Source organism: Sus scrofa, chromosome 8 (genome assembly GCF_054392235.1).
Source record: "Sus scrofa isolate SSC_HxYL_T2T_F1_AM1 chromosome 8, Sscrofa_HxYL_maternal_Yorkshire_Landrace_v2.0, whole genome shotgun sequence".
In the NCBI taxonomy this organism is placed as follows: Eukaryota; Metazoa; Chordata; class Mammalia; order Artiodactyla; family Suidae; genus Sus; species Sus scrofa.
In genome coordinates this window covers 55,017,194-55,039,902 of record NC_139390.1, presented here as the reverse complement: position 1 = coordinate 55,039,902, position 22,709 = coordinate 55,017,194, and the positions used below count along the sequence as shown (strand labels likewise).

Genomic DNA, 22,709 nt, shown 5'->3' with positions numbered 1-22,709 from the left:
AACTTACACAATTTTTATAAAATAAATAGTAAAGGATTCATTAAGTGTAACCTGAAATAATTGTCAAAGCCATCTCTGGGGTATGAGTTTTCTGGTGACAATTCCAGAGAATCATCTGAGACCTTCACTTATCTGATAAGCTGGGAATCAGCTTTACTTTGGAAACAGACATATAAAATTATACTGTCCATGATAAAGTGTTTAAAATAATTTATATATATGACAAATAATAGTCAAATAATTTTATTTTTTTATATTTGGGTTTATATGTTGTTTACAGTTATTCTTCTAATCATTCATGTGTGCAACAATCAATAATCAATAGTCAATAAATGTCTTACTATAGATATATTTACTAAAAGTCTGTTGATTAAAACATTTGAATTTGAATAACTTATTCTACTACAAGAGTTGAACAATATGAAGCATAGGAAATCACATTATCTTCAGAAACAATATAATGAATCTCACAATATTATGTTGAGTGACTATGTAAATTTGTGACAGTTTACTGAATGTGTTATTCACATCTTTATTTTGAAGGCTATAGATCAAGGGGTTCAGCATGGGAATCACCTCTGTGTAAGATGCAAAAGCCACTTTAACTGTGGGCCAAGAAGTTTTAGGGTTAGAGATACAGTAAAGGAAAATGATGTTTCCATGTAAGATGGTGATAGCTGTCAGGTTGAGGCACAGGTAGAAAAGGTTTTATGGTGTCCACTTGCAGAAGGCATCCTCATAACAGTGATAAAAATGAGTGTATATGATGTCAGAATAATCATCAGGCTACTTGATTCATTGAATATGTCAATAATAAGACATAGCCTCTGACTGATATACGGTTTTGAGCAGGAGACAGAAAAATTACAGAGTGGTGACAGGATTATTCACGATGTTAGACTCATGATAAGATAATGTAAGAAGAAAATATGCTAAGTGTCAGGGAACACACCTTACCCCATAAGTAAGACCCAGCCACTAGCAGAACACAAAGCTTCTGAGATATGGCAGTGATATAGAGAAAGGGGTTACAGATGGCCACACAACCATTGTAGATCATCACTGCTAACATGAAATTTCTGTTATTCCAAATATGCAAACAAAACAAAATTGCACAATACACCCAGAGAAGGAGATGTTTCTGTCCTCCACAAGCAAGTTCTCCAACCACTTTGGTGGAACTATGATAGAATAATGGAAATCTACAAAGGACAAATGACTAAGGAAAACACATGATCATGTGGACTTTTGAATTGATCTTGAAGATGATTACCATGACCAGATTCCTCACCAGAGTGACTGTGTAGATAGACAAGAAAAACAGGAAGAGTGGAACCTGGATTTCTGGATATTCTGAAAAACCCAGAAGATTATTTGTGGGTATGATACTCTGATTTCCTTCTGATAACATCATGACCTCTGTTGGATAAAGAATGAAAAGTTATTCCTAAAAAATAAACATTAATACAAAAGAGAAACAGAGAAGGAGGAAACTTCATATGTCTCATTGATGTTAATAGAGAACAGTGATTTTTGGAGTTCCTATCGTGTCTAATAGTGGCTAAGAATCTGAGTAGTATCCATGAGGATGCAGGTTCTATCCCTGGCCTCATTTAGTGGATTAAGCAAATGGTATTGCCACAAGCTTCAGTGTAGTTTGCAGATGTGGCTTGGATCCTGCATTGCTGTGGCTGTGGATAGGCTGGCAGCTGCAGTTCCTATTCAACCCATAGCCTGGGAACTTCAATATGCTGCAGGTGAGGTCCTCAAAAGACACAAAAAAAAGCAAAGAGAGAGAAAAAGAAGAGTGATTTTCCAAGTATGGTCCTCAAAAGAGCAGCAGCAGGAGCACCTAAGAATTGTTAGGGATGCAAATTCTCCAGTATCATTGCTAAATTCCAAAATCAAAAACTCTAGAATGGAGTCTGCAATTTATGGTTTAACTAGATTTCCAGGTGATATTGATGAATGATAAATTATGAGAATCACTAAAATATGTACTAATTATCCTGTTATCTAAAATTCAGTCTTTATTACTATTTTTATTACAGAACTGACATATAAATTTAGACAAAAAATAAATTATAGAAAACAAATGCAAAAGAGGTAAAACAGAATCAAAGAGTAGCTTGTTATTGTTCTAAGAATGACACTAACAAAGGTCCCCTAGTGGCTCAGTGGTAATGAACTCAACTAGTATCCATAAGGATGCATGTTCAATCCTTGGCCTCATTCCCTGGGTTAAGGATTTGATGTTGCCATGAGCTGCAGCTTGGATGTAGTGTTACTATGGCACAAGCCATAAGCTATAGCTCCTATTTGAACCCCCAAGCCTGGGAACTTCCATAGGCCACAGGCACAGTCCTAAAAAAGACACACACAAAAAAAAAAAAAAAAAAAGAAAAGGAAGAACTACAAAATGATCCAGACAACACACGACATTGCAAATGGTGTCAGATAAATCTTAATATAAATTTTTATGTTTTTGATTTTTTTCAGACATTATAAATAATTAAATACCCATAGAATGTATGAGTTTGGATAAATCTAAAATTGTATCTAGTCCCATGACTTCCAGCTAGTGCTTAAAAGTTGATTACAGAAACTTACTTATGAAATGATCATGTAGTTGCCATCAAAACCTCCATTAATGGTACACTGCCTCTTGATGAAATTTTATGGGTCTTTCATTGAGATTTTATTTAGCATTTTAATTTTTAATTATATTTAATTAATTTAATTGCACTAATTACTATTAATGTGTTTTTAGGTCATCGATTCTGATATATATTTTAATATTAATAAATATATACAATATAAAATATATGTAATCTTTTGAGCAATAGAACAGACATGTATTAATTTACCAACAATGTTTTCATACAAGATATGTCCTACGATACAATGAACATTACATTTTTTTCAGCTAGTAAGAAATAAGACCACTTTATGATGAAACAAATTTAAGGAAGATGAGGAGGTGAAAGCAGTTAGGACATAGAATAAATGACTGCAAGATATGAACATAAAACTGCCACAAAATTATATGGATGATTCTATTCCATCTTACTAGTTTTTTTTTTTTTTGGATCAAGTGTTGGTCTCTAGATACAGCTCCATGAATGCTTACTTGACATGCATTATAAACAACCCCAGACATAAAGCATATGCCTTCAGAATATTCTTCTAAATAGCAAATGGGACTGGGCAGATAAATTGCAGATATCCATTATTATTCAGGCTTATTTATTTATTTATTTATCCAGTTGCACCTGCTGATATGTGGAAGTTCCTGGGCCAGGGATCCAACCAGCATTGCAGTTACCACCTGTGCCACGGCTGCAGTGAAAATGACAGAATTTTAACCCACTGTACCATGGAAAAACTTCCTGTTCAGGATATTTAAATAAATTAGTCCCATTCAACATCTGAAAATATTAGAAAAATCCTGGTATATTAGGGTGAGTGATACTACTGTTCTGATTTATTGGAACAATTATGTTAATAACAATAGATACTCAGAAAGTGACTTGGTATTCAACCCTAGCACTTTCAAATGATTTTGGCAAAAATATCTGCATTAGGATTAGGTTTCTTCTCAAATTGAAACAAGGCCTATGAGATTTAAAAATCAAATATCCTATAAATTTTTTGCAGCTTCTCCATTACTCACCACTGCAGGTTTCTTTAATACAAAACTTAATTATCAGAAACACTTCATGCTGTCTTAGTGAAAATTAAAATGTCTCTGACCAGGAGTTTCCATTGTAATTCAGTGAGTTAACAACCTGACATAGTGCCCTTGAGGATGTGGGTGAAATCCCTGGCCTTGCTTAGGGGGGTTAAGGATCTAGCATTACCACAAGTGCCAGAATAGGTTGCAGATGTGGCTCAGACCTGGTGTTGCTGTGGCTGTGGCATAGTTACAGTTCTGATTTGACTCTAGCCTCATAACTTACATGTATTACAGATGTGGCTTTAAAAAGAAAAAATAGTCTCTGATCATATAAAAGTGCTGTCTATAATTTTTGGAATAAGCTATATGAGCTGGAGCTCCATCTTTCTCATCTAAATTGAAAGAAACCAAAAAAGGCATGAACTGACCTGAACCCAGAAGATCTTGATTGGTTTAGGAAGGCACTTTCCTTCTCAGTAATCAAACATTCTTTAAGATGTAAACAGGGGAGTTCCTGCCCTGGCTCAGTGGTTAATGAATCTGACTAGGAACAATGAGGTTGGGGGTTTGATCCCTGGCCTTGCTCAGTGGGTTAAGGATCCAGCATTGCCACGAGCTGTGGGGTAGGTTGCAGACTCAGCCTGGATCTGGTGTTGCTGTGGCTGTGGTGTAGGCCAGCAGCTACAACTCTGATTAGATCCCTAGCTGGGAACCTCTATATGCCATGGGTGCAGCCCCAGAAAAGACAAAAAAAAAAAAAAAAGTATCAACAGACTTATGCTTATAACAATAGTGGCATTATATTTCAATGAGAATTCAAGTAAAATGGCATTTTATATGCAGGACAAAGAAAAAAACTAAAAGTGGAGGTCTCTTTCTAAACTTTGATAAATTGTGGGTCTTATATTTGCCTCCATGACAATAAAGTTTATATAAAACTACAGAGAATTATAATTGGAGTACTACTCAGTGGACCACAAAACCATATACTTATTTGATACACTGACTCTTGTGTCACTATGGTAGATACATTTTCTTCTAAATCATTAAAGACAATTATACCACCACATCTATTTCATTACCTACTTTTAGATTTTGAATTATTGAAATAATATACAGTCAAAGAAGTAAACATTGCTGAGACCAGCTCAGCAGGATGGGGTGAACAAAGGGTGCTGTGAAACTTAAGGAAAAAAGTTAAGATAAAGCAAGGCACAGAGTCATTTATCTTAAGTAAAGATGGGAACCAGGGGACTCAGGGTCTCAGGGACCAAGCACACTGCCTTAAGAAACCACACTGCTTTTATTGTGTTTTTTAGGATTATGTAACGTGAGAAGAGGGTTGTAGGTGCAGGATATAGGGTTTTTTTAAGTTATTTTAAAAGTCACATAATCAGTTGCTGATTAAGCTTTTACTCTGACCTTTAGGCATTGAACAATCATTAGCATATGAAGAAGCTTGGCATCAGCTATCTATAACATCTAGAGAATCACCATTGTGCTTCTGCAGATGGCATGCCTAGGTTTGCACCTCTGTTCTTCTTTGCTAATGCATATCCAGCTAAAGACCCCTCATAAACCCCTTGGGGCTATGGGGCTCCTCTTTTATTCTTAAGAGGACATATCATGCTGTGTAAAGGGCATGCCAATCTGCACAGGTGCAGGGTGCCTAGACCAATGCATTAAGTCCTATTCAGCTGACCTATGAATAACTTATGCCTTTAGGTCTTTGTTCTTAAGCTTAAGTCATTCACCATCACTGGGACTGTTTTTTCAAGCAGGAAGATGGGGTAAAGTAAAGCAGAAGAAGATAGTTTTCAGCAAAGAGGCTAAGAAAATATTGTAGAAACATGTCACATGACAAAACATGAACTGAAGCATTTTAAATAAGGAAAAAAGAACAATTTAGTAATAATTGTTATGAATGCAACTGAACTTCCAACCCTATATTCAGAAATAGAGTAGAGAAACTTGGCCATCATGACTGGAATCAAAGGATGAAGTTTACCCTCACAAGTCATATAATGTGCTTATAATTTCCCCCTAATATGATGTGAGGACAGAAATTATACCTCTGTGGTATGCTTTCCTCAAATGCATAATCCCAGACTACTACGAGATAAATTATTAGACAAGCCCATATTTGGAAACATCCTATAGGAGACCTCACCATACTCTTTAGAATCCTCAAAGCCAAGAAAAACAAGGAAAGAGTGAAACCCATCACAGACAGAGGTGATTTGGGAGACATGCCAACTTAATGCAATGTGGTCCACTGGACTGGATCCCAGAAAAAAAAAAAAAAAAAGAGCATTAAAGGAAAAAAAACTGATAGACTCAAAATAAAATTTAGATTTTAGCCATCATAATGCAACATTATTTTTTTAAATTTTATTTTACTGTGGTAAAAACACTTAATGTGAGGTCTAATCTAAGGTATTTTTGTTTTTTCTTTTTATGGATTTCCTGGACTGGGGTATTAAATCTGAGCCACAGTCACCATCTACTGTGGCAACAATGGATGCTTTAACTCAGTCTGCAGGGCTGGGGATCAAACTTGTGTCCTGGCACTACAGGGATGCTAATGATCCTATTGCATCATAACAGGAACTCCTTAAGATATATTCAAGTGTACAGTAAAGCATTGTTGACTACAGATGTAATTTTTTACAGCACATCTATAGATCTTATTCATCTTATTTGACTGAAAATTTGTGCCCATTGATTTGTAACTTCCCATTTCCCCCTCCACTAGCCTCTGGCAACTAACATTTCCCTCTTTAATTTTATGAATTTGATTACATTATATATGCCCTATAAATGGAATCATATAGTACCTACCTTTCTCTGGCACTTACCAAAATGCTTTCAGTGTTCATCCATGTAGTCACATATTACTGAATTTCAATTTTTTTAAAGCCAAAATGTATTCCATTGTTTATAAATAATGCATTTTTTAAATCAAAATGTCCACAGATATTTAGATTGTTTCCATATCTTGGCTGTTGTTAAGGTCTGCAATGAATATTGCAAGCCCAAGATCTCCTTGAAAACTTGATTAGAATTTTTTTTGATAAATATCCAGAAATAGGATTACTGGATCATGTACAACTCAATTTTTAATTTGTCAGGAACCTCCATACTGTTTTCCACAGTAGGTACACATTTTCTTTAATACTAACAATGTACAGTGAAGTGTGATGAAAACTCTCTGCACTATGTTTGCACCTAATTTTGTAAATCAAAAATGATTAAAAATTTGAAAATTTATTTCTAAAAATATATAATTTAATAGTCCCATTTTATTGCATCTCTAATAACACAAACAGTCCTTCTTTAAGCCAACACACCATCCCCTCTGAACTGAAATAGTGTAATAATAATAAGCAACCTCTCAACCTATACTTCCCACCAACTTTAAATCATTTTGCTACTCCCCTTGTCAGATTTTTTGTTTAATATCTGTGGCTGTGAGTGTATTGGGGCAAGGTTGAAGGTTAGTGGTTGGTGATAGTAATATTTTTGAATTCTTATAACTAAAAAAGAACTAATTTAGTGAATCCAAACTACATACTATTAACTGTTAATACACACATTTAACAAACAAGACACAAAAGTTCTAATTCCCTAGACCACAGAATTGGTATGTGGAGAAGTCTGGCTTCAAACACCATCCTCAGAGTTCCTGTTGTGGCTGTTAGAAAGAAACACATACAACTGTAAAGAAATATGTCAGACTTTGCATGAAAATTTTAGTTTAAAACTATGGTGGAAGCAAGTTGGAGCAGTAAAGTAACTTTGAGTGCTGGGTTACTCATCAATATCTTCTGGAAGGTTTTCTTGCCAGAAATTTGATATTAAAATGTATTGATTCAGAAGTTTCTGTTGTGTCTCAGTGGGTTAAGAACTTGACTAGTATCCATGAGGATGCATATTTGATCCCTGGCCTTGATCAGTGAGTTAAGTATTAGGCATTGCTGTGAGCTGCAGTATAGGTCACAAATACAGCTCAAATCTGCTATTTCTGTGGCTGTGGTACAGGCCAGCAGCTGCAGCTCTGATTCAACTCCTAGCCTGGGAACTTCTATATGCCTGGATACAACCTTAAAAAGTGAATACCATCATCTTCATGAAAGAAAAAATACAAAATCACAGAAACTTTAGGATGTACTCCAAACATAGCAATTATTATAATGGTATTTTTTTAATGGCTGCATCAATAATGAGGACTTTAAATTATAAAATAAAGTGAGGTATTGCTACTCACCCACCAACTTGAAAATAGGACATATCCCGCAACAATATTAAATGTTGGCAAGAATGGGCAATAATTAGAACTCAGCTGCAAGATGTGTAGAGTGCAAACTAATACAACTACTTGGGAAATTATATGATGGTATCTAGTAAAAGAAAAGAAGCTAGTTCCCTTTGATGCAGAACATTCAACATAGGCCTTATCTCACAGAATGATAGCTTATGTGCAATGCAGCACATCCTCATGTTAAGAATGTTCATAGCAACATTTCCATTAGAGACAGAAGAGAAATATCCAGGAGAGAAATTGCTGGATCATATAGTAGTTCTATTTTTAATTTTGGGAGGAACACCTCCATGATGTTTTCCATACAGGGTGTAAATGGCTGCACCAATTTACATTCCCACAAATGGTATAAAAGTGTTCTCTTTTCTTCACATTCTCTCCAACACTGGTTATTTGTAGATTTTGTAGAAGGAAGGGAGATGGGGCAACTTAGGGATATTGAATTAAAATACACAAAATACTGTGTATGCAATAGATAAGCAACAAGAATATATTGTATAGCACAGGAATTATAGCTATGATCTTATAATAATTTTGTTTGTTTTCCATTATAGGGCTGTATCCACAGCATTAGGAATTTCCTAGACTAGGGGTCCAATCAGAGCTGCACCTGTCAGTGACAACACAGCCACAGGAATGCCAGATCCCAGGTACATATGCATCCTACAATGCAGCTTGCAGCAATGCCAAAACCTTAACCCATTAAGCCAAGCAAGCAATCAAACCCACATCCTCAAGGACACTGCATCAAGTTCTAAACCCACTGAGCCACAACAAGAACTCCTTTCATAATAATAATATTTGGTGGAGGATAACTTATAAAAACACTGAATGACTATATTGTATACCTAAAACTAATATAATACTGTAAATAACCTGTACTTCACTATAAAAGAGGAACTAGCCAAACTCAATTGGTAGTAGTATGAATAAGAAAATTATGATATATTAATTTTATGGAACATGCTTTAGCAATACACAATGAACTGCTGTTACAGTTAATCACTTACATATTCTTTTTTTTTTTTTGTCATTTTGCCCTTTCTAGGGCCGCTCCCACGGCATATGAAGGTTCCCAGGCTAGGGGTCGAATCAGAGATGTAGCCGCCGGCCTACGCCACAGTCATAGCCACGCAGGATCTGAGCCGCATCTGCAATCTACACCACAGCTCATGGCAATGTCAGATCCTTAACCCACTGAGCAAGGCTAGGGATCAAACCCGAAACCTCATGGTTCCTAGTCGGATTCATTAACCACTGAGCCATGACGGGAACTCCAATCACTTACATATTCTTTTAATACAAAGTGCTAAACCAAGTAAGCCAGATATGAGGGCATATTACTCTAAAACTTTATGTGGAATTCAAAAGGATTCAAAAAGATTACTTTGAGACTCTCATAACCTATTCTCAGGGGTTTTAACTGAAAAGAAAAAGTTCTGTATATGACACAGTCATTGAAGCAGTTTGCTTCTGTTGGTATTAGAGAGGTACCATGACTAGAAAGTGTATATGGAAATGTAAAGTGCTGATAGTGTTTTATCTTTAATTTCTTGGAGAAAGTAGCCTACAGAATCCTTATTCAGAATTTTTTCTGCTTGTTTTTCATATTTCCTGATGTGAAAGAGAGAGAAATAGGAAAGGCAAGGCAGCAGAAAAGAAGGGAAGATAACACAGAAGGGTAATAATTTACAGGCTTCTGGAAATTAGGATATGGACATCTTTAGAGGAATGTTTTTAATCCTCTTACATTCTGGGAATGATACATAAACAGAAGTTTCTTTTTTTTTCCCTTATGGACTGAAGATGATTTTTTAAAGCACAGTGAGATTTAATGATCATATATATACACATATATTATCTGATTTTCTAAATAAATTGTAATACCATTACTAGAAGAAAAACTTAAAAGTAAAAATGTATAGTGGTTTTGTTTTTCATTTCTCTAATAATGAGTGATGTTGAACATCTTTTCATGTGTTTTCTGGCCATCTGTATGTCTTCTTTGGAGAACTGTCTGTTTAGATCTTCTGCACATTTTTCAATGGGTTTGTTTGTTTTTTTTTTTTTGTTTTTTGTTTTTTTTTTTTTTTTTGGTATGTAGCTGCAGAAGGTGTTTATAAATTTTGGAAATGAATCCCTTGTCAGTTGATTCACTTGCAAAGATTTTCTCCCATTCTGTGGGTTGTCTTTTTGTTTTGTTTAGGGTTTTCTTTGCTGTGCAGAAATTTTAAAGTTTGACTAGATACCATTTATTTATTTTTGTTTTATTGTCAAAACCACTATGAGGAACCACCATACACCAGCCAGAATGGCCATCATCAAAAAGTCTACAAACAAAAGTGCTGGAGAGGATGTGGAGAAAAAGGAACCCTAGTACACTGTTGGTGGGATTGTAAATTGGTGCAACCACTGTGGAAAAGGAGGGGGATTCCTCATAAAACTAAAAATAGAACTCCCATTTGATCCAGCAATCCCACTCCTGGGCATCTACCCAGAGAAAACCATGAGTCGCAAAGACACATGTACTGCGATGTTCATTTAAGCACTGTCTTCAATAGCCAAGACATGGAAACAACCTAAATGTCCATCGACAGAGGAGTGGATCAAGAAGATGTGGTCCATATACACAATGGAATATTACTCAGCCATTAAAATGAAGGAAATACTGGCATTTTTACCAACATGGATGGACCTAGAAATTATCATGTTAAGTGAAGTCAGCCATACAATGAGACACCAACATCAAATGCTTTCACAGACATGTGGAATTTGAAAAAAGGACAGACTGAACTTCTTTGCAGAACAGATGCTGACTCACAGACATTGAAAAACTATGGTCTCCAAAAGAGGCAGTTTAGGGGGTGGGGGGATGTGCTTGGGTTATGGGATGGAAATCCTGTGAATGATCATTATACAACTACAGATGTGATAAATTCAAAAAATAAATAAAAGATATTTTATACCCAATGGTTAAAAAAAAGTATATACACACTTAAGAAATAACTACTCTTTCTTGTCAAAATTACATTGAGTGAGAAAACAGTGGTTCAGCATTGATTAACTTTCTGATTGATACTTTCACATCATTATTTCTAAGGCTATAGATAAGGGGGTTTAGCATGGAGATCACCACTGTATAAAACACAGTGGCTATTTTGATGAAGAGAAATGATCTTTTGGAGCTGGGTACAGAAGAAGAAAAAATGTCCCATGTAAGATGGTAATTGTGGTCAGGGGGGAAGCACAGGTGGAGAAGGCTTTTTGGAGCCAACCAGTCAATGGCATCTTGATAATTGTGACAATGATGAAAAGACAGGAAGAGAGGATAATCAGGAGGCTACAAGCCTCATTGAATATGGAAATGATAAAACTCAGCATCAGGTTGAAATAAATGTCAGAGCAGGAAGCAGAGATGATGGCAGAATACTGACAGCCAATGTGGTTTATAAAGTTAGAACCACAGAAGGAGAGTTCCACAAGAGAATACATGAGTGTCAAGGAATATAACTCATCCCATGAGCAAGCTGAGGCTACCAGGAGGGTACAAGGATTAGGAGATGTAGCAACCATGTAGAGCGGGGAGTTACAAATATCCACAAACCAGTCATAAGCCATCATGGCTAACATGAATATATCCATAATCACAAATGTACACCCAAAGGAAAACTCCATCATGCAACCCATGTAAGATGTGGTCTTTATGTCCACAACCAAGATCTCTAAGTGTTTGGGTGTAGTTACAGAAGAGTAACAGAAATCAAGAAAGGAGAGATGGCTGAGAAAAAAGTACATGTGTGTGTGGAACTTGGGATTGATTTTGATGATCACAATCATACCCATGTTCTGCACTACAGAGACTGTGCAAATGGCCAAGAAGACCAAGACGAGGGGCACCCATAGTTGTGGTTTTTGGAGAAGCCCAGGAGTATGAGGGTGATTCCAACACTTTCATTTCCATTTTCCATCACTATGGTTTCTGTTGCAGAAAATCACAGTCCCTCTTGAGCAACAAAATGTGACAGAGCTAGTGGCTATTTTTTTTCTCCTCAAGCTGGGCTGGGTCCTGGAACAGGTGAGTGGAGTCTGGGGTTTCCCAGGAAGGCAAACAGGGCACAGTTGTAACCTGAAGGCTGCACTCTGTGTCTTTGGGTGTTTGTGGGGGAGTAAGTTTGGGTCCTGATGGAGGGTCAGAGCAAGGATGGACTAGAATGATTTGAGCTTAAAGGGTGGCTCAAGGAATGGACCCATTTGAATTTGCTCATCTTAGATATTTCCCACTTCCCTCCACATGAATATTTCTTTAAATAGATTCATTTAATTAAAACTATTGGCTACATCTACAAATTCCTGTTTGCTCTGGACATTTTAACTGGCCAAGATGTTTGCCCTTTCACTCTCACTTTTCCTCACTTTTCTGTTTTTCTTGTCACTTTTCCTCTCTAACCATCAGACAAGCCCCAGTTTTACATCATTGTAATATTTCCTCAACTGGCTTAACCTTATTAATAGGTCATTTGTTGCATCTTCTAGTGAATATGAATAGCATCTTGTAAAGACCATATGTTTTTTTATATGGTCAACCTGGGTTCAAATTTGGCCTCAGACACCTATCAATGTGTGTCCCTGACAAGTTATTTAATTGCCTTGCAACTCATTCACTTATCTACAGAAATAAGATAATAGTATAAGCATTTATTTTTATTGTACAATTTTATATAAGGCATAAATATAGATAGCTGTTTTTTAAACATCTAAGATTAAATTGAAATGTAATAAATGTAACTTCAAATTTAATTTCTTCTCTTCTTATATTTCTAATTCTGCTTTTAAAGAAGTATACTCTGAATTTCAAATATATGAATGCAAAATACCCTAGAATGCAGCACCAGTTAAAACTTTAGAAATATGAAGCAGTGAAAATAAAGAATATAACGTTGGAAAAATATTGCAGAGGCATAGAGGAAATAGCTGTCTTTAACTGATTCTTTTCTAATGCTTTATTCTTGGATATGCCTTTCAATTATCATTTCAAGACAGCCATGAATAAACTTTCTTTTTCTCCATTTTTCTACCCTATCTTAATCTGGATTTCTTTGATTTGCTTTTCTTCTCAGGTTCAAGTTTTGAGAAAGGCAGTTAGGATAAATGAAAGTATTCTCCAACATGTTCTGCCATATTTATTCCTAGCTACCACCATCTACTTACTTAGGTAGCAATCATATTTATTTAGCCTGCCTACATCTACCCTTCAGGACTATCTTTCATTAAATTTTATTGTAGAATTGTGCTTAAATCCTTACACATTTTCAAACTTACCTCCTTACAAATTATTGAAATCTTAACCCTTCTGTCTGGGTTTCCATAATCTCAAAGGTCACTATATATCCCCCAGACACTTTAACTGATACTTTTTCATTTAACTTGCACTAGCAGTTTTGATTGTTTTTGCATAAAACACATTTTTATAACTTCATATCTTCATCACATTGACCACATTGTCCTTTACTCCCATCAGATTTTAAGCACCACTACCTTTTAACATCAAATTCCTGGCAAAACACTTCCAGACAGCATTGGTGATTAATCCATAACTCCAAGTTGCTTTACTACTCAAACTTGTTTCCCCCTACATGGTTTTAAACTCAAAATTTTAAATCAAGGTCTGACATAATTCTCTACAGTTTTATGGTTTCTTTTTGATATTTTCCTTAAATATTTTTCAAATTTGAGAACAGGTAATATTACTTGAATATCAATCAAATAAGTTACAGGAGTAATATTCAAAGACAAATGCATTCCAAGAATCTTAAAGATGTAAGAAATAGAATTCTGTAACTCATATTTTTATTCTTAACTGAATTAAGTATATAGCATTGTACTGATACTGGCTATACAAAGGTGTTTCTCTGCCAAAAATATTGATAATTTCAGTTTTATACATCATAATTAAAGTATTAACAACTCATCAGAACACAGATATTCTTTCTAGATTTATTGACTGAGATATTTGATTTAAATAAGATTCTTGAAAATTATTTCTAAAACACAACTTTCATTAAAAAATTGTAGCTTATAATACTAGGGTATCAAATATCTTCCGAAGTGTATTCCAGTAAAGACTTCAAGGTGATTATAACTTTTCATAAATCAATAAATTTGGACAATATAGAGATCCTCTCCAGGGTGAGCCAGACTTTCAAACTAAATTTAGGGATCATGCTGTATATTTGCATCTACCTGAGTGACTTTGGGGAATCACACCACAGAGAATTTTGACTGAGGTGTTTGTTCTGAACTACAAACAAGACAATTTAAAGAAAATCCTTTATTTCTAATTTAGAATGTAATTTATTTGAATTGTTAAATCATATAGGAACATTAAATTATGCTGATATTCTGATCTTAGAAAAATAACTGTAGCAATCAACCTATTATCTGACATATTTTGTATTCATCAGGGAAAACATGACTTCCAAAATTCACAAAGAGAAAATCACAATCACAATCCAATAAGCCAGCCATAGTACAGTTAGTGCATTATGTTCAATTTCAGTCTTTCCACTTAGTTTTCATATTTAGACATCTATCTTTTTGTAAATAACTCTTTCATTGTCACATTGAATGTAGATCTGATATTATGGCCGTTGCATTTAACATTCTTTCTACCTCAGTGTTTACCTCTTTTATTAAAACTCATATTTAATTTAATTATGTAGTCAAAATCATAAATTTTGATAATACTGAAAATGGGTGAAGATGTGGCTCACAACTTTAGAACTTTCAACATTGCTTTTAGGGAGTCTAAATTGATACAATCATTTTAAAAAATTAGAACTAAATAAATGTGTAATAGTTCTAGGTATAAAATCCATCTTCATGAGTAAATATGCACAGTCTAATAGTATGCATGCACCTAAATTGGAGCTTTCCAATGTCCATCATAGTAGATTAATGAAAAAAATCTAAAATATTTATTGTATGAAATATTAAATTGAATCAAAATTAATCACACTATAAATACATCAACAACAATATGGATTACTGGGAAGCATAAATAATGTTCTCTCCTTTATTTTGCTTAAGCAGCTGAGTAGATGTTGATGTCATTTACTGATATGGAGAAAACTGCTAGGTGGGAATTTTTTTTGTGTGATAATGGATGATCAAATAATACATTTTACTAATCTTAGTTTTAGTAATATTCAGCAATCGATATGTCTCCTTAGAAATAAATTTAATGTTTTCTTAGTATTCCATATTATTTGCAACACCTTTTGTTGAATTATCATATATTACATTGATACTCAAAAAATGAGCAATGCAATTAGAGACTACTTAATAGTTTCAACATCTTCTTAATTAAAATCAGATAATATTTTTCATAATGTAAATGCCATGGTCTTCCTTTGCTTGGAATGAAATAAAGTTTTGAGAAAAACAAAAGGTTGAATTTTATAGAAGTATTTGAGTCAAAAGTGTTAGTTATAAAAACTGTTGGTTATAAAAACCTGAGTGCAAGGAGTCCTCATTGTGGCTCAGCAATAAGGAACACAACTAGTATCTTTGAAGATGTGGGTTTGATAACTGGCCTTGCATAGTGGGTTAAGGATCTGGTGTTGCTGTGGCTGTGGCATAGGCTGGCAGATACTGCTTAGATTCAACCCCTAGCCTGGGAATTTTCATATACCATGAATGCAACCCTAAAAAGACAGAAAAAAAAGTTGAGTGCAAATTTAGTAACAACCGTTACTATCTGTATTTGCAGCAGTGTTGGAAATCACAACATAAATTATGACTGACCTAAATAATAAGTCAGAAGGTACAATTTCTCTATTAACCCAGAGGTAATTGCAAGGCTTCATGACTACTGAAGAACATGGAAAGGGCAATATTTAATTTATTTAAAACATAATAATATATTTACTTAAAATACATACAAACTGTCATAAGAGAAATATATATATATATATGTATATATATATATATAACTTATTGGCCATCATTCAAACATAAGCATATTAATTTATTTGAATTACATTGAGTAAGAAAGCAGTCTGATGTTTATTAAATTCCTATATTTTTCACATCTTTGTTCCTAAGGATGTAGATAAGGGGGTACAGCATGGGAATCATGACAGAGAAAAACACAGTGGCCACTTTGACCAGGACCCATGAGTTTTTGGAGCTAGGCACACAGTAGAGAAGAAGAAGGATGATCCCATGGAAGATGGTGGTGGTGGTCCGGTGGAAGGCACAGATGAAGAAGGCTTTTTGGAGTTCCCATGTAATGGCATCTCGATGATTGTGACAATATGTACACATAGGATGAGAGGATGATGAAGAGGATGCATGCCTCACTGAATATAAAGTGTCTAAACAGGTCCTCTGACTGAAGTAGGTGTCAGAACAGGAGAAGAGATGATGGCAGAATACTCACAGCCAAAGTGATTAATAACATAAGAACCACAGACGGATAGATGCATAAGAGAATATGTGAGTGTCCAGGAACAGAACCCACCCCATGTGTATGTTTCAGCTACCAGAAGGGTACAAAACTTAGGAGACATAGCAACTGTGTAGAGCAGGGGTTTACAAACAGACACAACAGGTCATAGGTCATCATGAATAACATGAATATTTCTATAATCATAAAAGCATAAACAAAGAAAAACTGTACCCTCCATTCTTTGAAAGAAATACTTCTATCTTCTACAATCAAGATTTCCATAAGATTGTGTATAAATACACTGGAATAACAAATATCCAAAATAGACAGATGGTTAAGGAAAAAGTACATGGGCATGTGGAGTTTGGGATTAATCCTTATGATTACAATCATACCCAGGTTCCCCACAAGAGTGACTGTGTAGATGATCAAGAAGATCAAGAAGAGAGGTCCCTGAAGGCATGGGTATTCCATTCATCCAAGTGGATGAACATGGTCATAGAACTCTGATTTCCCTCATTCAGCACCACGGCTCTGGATTAAAAAATAATAAATAGAATTAAAGTTGAACAATGAAGGTGAGAAAGTGGGGTAAGAGGAACCCAGGACAGATCAGCCTAAACTAGTGATGACAGTGTTGTTTGTGTGTACCCATGAGTGTTCTAAAGCTTCAGTTTGGCATCTTACTTGATGACTTAATAATTTTTTTTTGTCTTTTGTCCTTTTTTAGGGCCACACTCATGGCATAAGGAGGTTCCCAGGCTAGGTGTCTAATTGGAGCTGTTGCTGCCAGCCTATGCCAGAGTCACAGCAATGCAAGATCAAAGCCACATCTGCAACCTTCACCACAGCTCACTTAACTCACTGAATGAGGCCAGGCATCGAACCCATGACCTCATGTTTCCTAGTTGGGTTCATTTCTGCTGTGCCATGATGGGAACTCCAATAAAATTTGATTATGGGAAATTAGATTTATAGTTCAGAATTGTTTCCTCATCTGGTAAATAAGAAAAAATAATACTTATAAATAGTATTATTTTATATAAATGATACCTAAATGCATATGATACTTTGAGCACTGTATATTCTCATGATAAAATATAATTACATGAGAACAAAGGAAACATATAGGGAAATCAGAAAAAAAAACATTGAATGGATTATAGCATTCTTATGATAATGTCATAAGAGGCTTTGGGGAAGTTAAATACTTTTAATACATAAAAAAAGAAAATTTCTTTGGGGGTAAAATGTATTATCATACCTTCATAATTATGTATTGATATATTAAATGTTTACTATTTTAGGCATGTCCCATTATTATAGACTCATAGAACATCTACTTAAGAGAATCTGAAAGTTGTCTCATCAAAAATTTGACTAATAACTGTGTTCTCTCATACCCACCATATGGTAATATATAAGGCTCAAAATCAGTTCCCAGTTTTCAAAGTGTCTTTGCAAGGCAAGTCTAAGTTATTTTAAAAAGGGTTTTATATCCTGGAATCATTTTAATTTTAGATTTTCCACGTATTTTCATTCTGGGATTCACAATTTTATCTTTTTCTAATTTATCAATATGTAGTCATTTCCCCTTTTTTCACAAATCCCATCTTGTTCTTTCTGACTCTTTTTTGGTCATCTCATATTTTTGGCCATGTGAAAGGCAATCAGAGAAAAATTTTGAAAGGAGAAATATTCAAAATATGCCACCTTCATTTTTATCAACTATCTCATCATCTGAGCTTAAGATTTCCATATTTTTATTAAGCTATAGTCTAATCTATAAGATTAACTTTGTTGATTTTCACTTAGCCTGGAATGTAGTTGTAGTATAAGTGGTTCTGAAGGCATTTTATACTAAATAAATCAAATTGAAACTTTTCCACTTAGATTTCTGTAGTAACTACATACTAGAACACTACTTTGTTCATAGATGTATTTTAAATCTTTATTGTACAAACACAAGTTATTTGCATTTAATCAATCTTCAAATTTTTATACCTCTAAAATGTCATTTTTTCCCCACATTGCATCATCACTTCACAAATTACTACATAGCTGTTTCAAGAAAACTTTGCTGCTTAGTCTAAATGTTGTTTCTTTTGCTGTATTTTCTTTCTGCTTATATCATCATAATATTTGTACAATGCCTAGCATATAACTATTTATTATGCATTTATGTGTCTGTGTGTATGCATGCATGTTGGCATATTATCATTTTTCTTGAATAATATCACTTCTTTAGGATAAGACTTATACTTAATGTTTCTTCTGTTACCCTCTAAAGTAGCTAACATAATGATTAGAGACATATTTTCAGTTTTAGGACAATGGTCCTGTGAATAATAAAAGTAGAATTTAGCTTATTGAATATAAACCACAAAATTAATGTTTGTATTATTCAGCTTACATACACAGGTTTCTGCCTCCAAAAACTTGCGGGATTCCAATATCCCTCTGATCATAGTGAAAAGATGATCCTAGGTTGAATCAACTTACCAAAAGTCAGATTTTCCCAATTTATATATATTTATGGCTTCCTTGCTAGTATTAATAAGCTGCATACATGTCCTCTCTCAAAATTGAAATTTTTGTTTAAATGTTTCCTGTCCTTTAATCAGAAAGTTGATGATTCATGCAAAATATAATTAATAAATGACTAAGAAATGGCATATTTTTGCAACAGTCAAGAAACTGTGACAGGAGCTTGGAGATACCCTTGAGGAATACACAAAACTAGAAGTTATACTCTGTGATGGTGTCATTTATTTTATATCTAACAGACACTGGAGAATTCTGATAGAGTTTATTGTCATGGGCCACAAAAAAACCAAAAACTATTAGAGGGAACTTCCTCTTCTGCAGATGCTGTGTGTGTGTTTGTGTTTGTGTGTGTGTGTGTGACTCATAAAATGTTAACTGATGAGACCCACACTTACAATATGATTTTGTTTTTGGGAACACTTTACTGTGCGTCTGCTTTCAAAAAGACCATTACTCAAGTGGTCCAAGGAAGATTTCATACAGATAGGTGTGTAGACTGAAGGTTAGCTGATCTGCTTAGCTCAGCTGTGAAGCTCAATGACCTAGTGGGTATCAACAGTGCTACCCCAGTAAAGCTACTAATTTAAAATGATTTATTGTTGCATCCTAATGGAGTTTGTAATTGTTTATTTTTCATCCATGAACAACCGATGCTTTAATAAGATCTGAATATTATGTAATTATCAATTTATTGATATGTTGTACTATCATGAGTAAAACTGGGTAAAAAATATTGCAGCTTAAAATGAATCTAAAATTATTCCAGGAGTTGTCTTCTTGTGCAGCAGGTTAAGGATCTGGTGTTGTCACTACATCAGCTTGGGTTACTGCCAGGGCACAGGTTAAATCCCTGGCTCAGAAATTTTCACATGCCATGAGCCCACCAAAATAAATAAATAAATAAATAAAATGTAATATAATCATCCCAATAAAATCTCCAGTAATTAAATAATGTACAATCACATTGATATAAATGGATAAAACCATCATTTTCTTGAACTAGCACACAGAAAATATTTTATATTTGGTTATATCACTAATTCTAACTTAACAATTTCATATTCTTTACTATTTTTTTGGCTGCTCCCAAGAAATGTGTAAGTTCCTGGGCCAGGGAAAGAACCCACACCATAGCAACAAACCAAGCCACAGCAGTGACAATTCTGGATCCTTAACCTTCTCAGGCACCAAGGAATAATTCTGGTCCTTTTCAAGCAGATATATTTCTTCTTTATTTTGTTTGTCTGAGAGTCTTTAAAAGCCAAATGTTTCTTAAGGAATTAAATATAATTTTAAAATATATTTTTGAGGTTTTATTTTAAACAGCTCTTAATGAACCACTTTTATATTAAGTAAACTTCCATCGTAAACTATAACTCTTCAGATGGTTTCAAAAATCCCATACATTGTATAGCTAGAATTAAAATGAAATTTGAGGAGTTTCCATCATGGCTCAGTGGAAACAAATTTGACTAGTATCCATGAGGAAAAAGATTGAACCCTTGGCCTCACTCAGTGGGTTAAGGATCTGGTGTTGCTGTGAGCTGTGTTGTAGGTTGCAGATATGGCTCAGATCCGGCATTGCTGTGACTGTGGTGCAGGCTAGCATCTATAAATCCAATTCAACCCCTAGCCTCAGTACCTCCATATGCCACAGGTACTGCCCTAAAAATAAAATAAAATAAAATAAAATAAAATAAAATAAAATAAAATAAAATAAAATAAAATAAAATAATAAATAAAATGAAATTTGACCAGAACAAATCACAAGGTCAGGAATACTAACAACAAAAAAATTATATTTCAATGTCTGAATCAAAAATCTTAAATAGTCTTTTATGTATATTATTATATGTAATTTAAAGTTGTTTTAGCAAAAGAGTAAACAGATGTTGAACTGCCAATTGCAAGATTAGCATAGATTCCTCTATCGCTGTTATTGAAAAATTCATTCGGTACTCAAAAAAAGAAATAATGATTATGTCTAGCTTTATATTTTATCAACTTACCATTGATTTAATGATTTAACATTGATTAACTTCTTCACTGATTCTTTCACATCTTTATTCCTGAGGCTGTAGATCAGTAGGTTCAGCATGGGGATTACCACTGCATAAAAGTTAGAGGCCTTGACCATGAGCCATGGACTTTTGGAGATAGGAACACAGTAGAGCAAAAGAATGGTCCCATGGAAGATGGTGATTGTGGTCATGAGGGAGGGACAGGTGGAGAAAGTTTTGTGGCATCCCCCCAGTTGAAGGCGTCTTCATGACACTGATAAAATTGAAAACATAGGAAGTAAGAATGATAAATCAGGCTGCTTATTTCATTGAATGTGGCATGGACTAAAATGATCTGCTGGCTGAGCAGGAAAGAGCAACAATGGTGGCATACTCACAAAGTTTTTTATAAAATTGGTCCCACAAAAGGATATGTCAATAAAGATTTTGTGTATATTAAGGAACAGGCTATTCTCCAAGAGTGTGATGCATCCACCATCAAGGATCAAAGCTTCAGGGACATGACAACTCTGTAGGGAAGAGGGTTACCAACTGCAACAAGTAGGCCACAGGTCATCACTAACCCATGAATATTTCTGTCACCACAAATATGCAGGTGAAGAAGAACTACATGATGCATCCAGTGAAGGAAATTGTTCTATCTCTATAACCAAATTTTATAAGAGTTTGGGTGTAACCGCTGTGGAGTAACAGAAATCAACAAAGGACAGGTGGCTAAGGAAGAAATACACAGGGGTGTTGAGCCTGGGATGGAGCTTAATAATCAGGATCATATTCAGATTCACCAGTACAGTGATTGTGTAGAAGGTGAGGAAGACCAGGAAGAGTGGCAGGTGGAGTCCTGGATATTTTGAGAAGCCCAAGATAATAAAAGTGACTTTCACACTCTGGTTTTCTTGGTTCCTGTGGACAATGTGTAAAAGTTGATTTGGAGAAATAAGAAGTAAACTTTGGTTATGGCAGGTTAAAATGAGGAAATGTGAAGAGGCTTAGTGAATATCTAAAAATAATGTTATTAAAAACACTTGGTTTCTACTTTTTACATTATTTTTAAAAGTTAGAATTTACTTATATCACAATTTTAGAATGAGTATGAAAAATGTGTAACTTGAAAAAAAAGAAATCAGTTGAGTTATGAAGACCAAAAAAGGAGTTGGCTCTATCTCAAAGGATGAGACTCGGTATCTTCAGAGGCAGTTGGAATCACGAGACTGATCAGTCTAACTTTTTCAATAAATATAGTTTTATTTAACATGCTGCTCTTGAGGAAACATATGCAATTAGGAACCTACATGTTCTGGAGTTCCTGTTGTGGCACAACAGAAATGAATCCAACTAGGAACCATGAGGTTGTGGGTTTGATCCCTGGGCTTTCTCAGTGGGTTAAAGATCCAGTGTTGTTGCTATGAGCTGTGGTGTATGTCACAGACATGGCTTGGATCTGAGGTTGCTGTAGCTGTGGCATAGGCCTTCAGCAGTAGCTCTGATTTGACCCCTAGCCTGGGAACCTCCATATGATGCAGGTGTGTCCCTAAAAAGCAATAAATAAATAAATAAACAAACAAACAAATAAATAAATAAATAAATAAATAAATAAATACTACAAGTTCTTCCCTAACTTGTATAACTGTGAGAATGTAGAACTCAAAATGCAATTAATGACTCAAAAATTTTCTATTTTTATTTTGCTATTGT

The 22,709-nt window shown here is 34.7% G+C and overlaps 3 pseudogenes; all 3 read right to left on the bottom strand.

Annotated features, from left to right (window-relative positions):
• Positions 1–435: 435 nt before the first annotated feature.
• On the bottom strand, positions 436–1,411 carry LOC110261957 (olfactory receptor 5D13-like; annotated as a pseudogene).
• A 9,611-nt stretch (positions 1,412–11,022) lies between these two features.
• LOC146400485 (olfactory receptor 1165-like) lies at positions 11,023–11,965 on the bottom strand (annotated as a pseudogene).
• Positions 11,966–16,064: 4,099 nt separating this feature from the next.
• Positions 16,065–21,205, bottom strand: LOC146400484 (olfactory receptor 1165-like; annotated as a pseudogene).
• Positions 21,206–22,709: the final 1,504 nt, after the last annotated feature.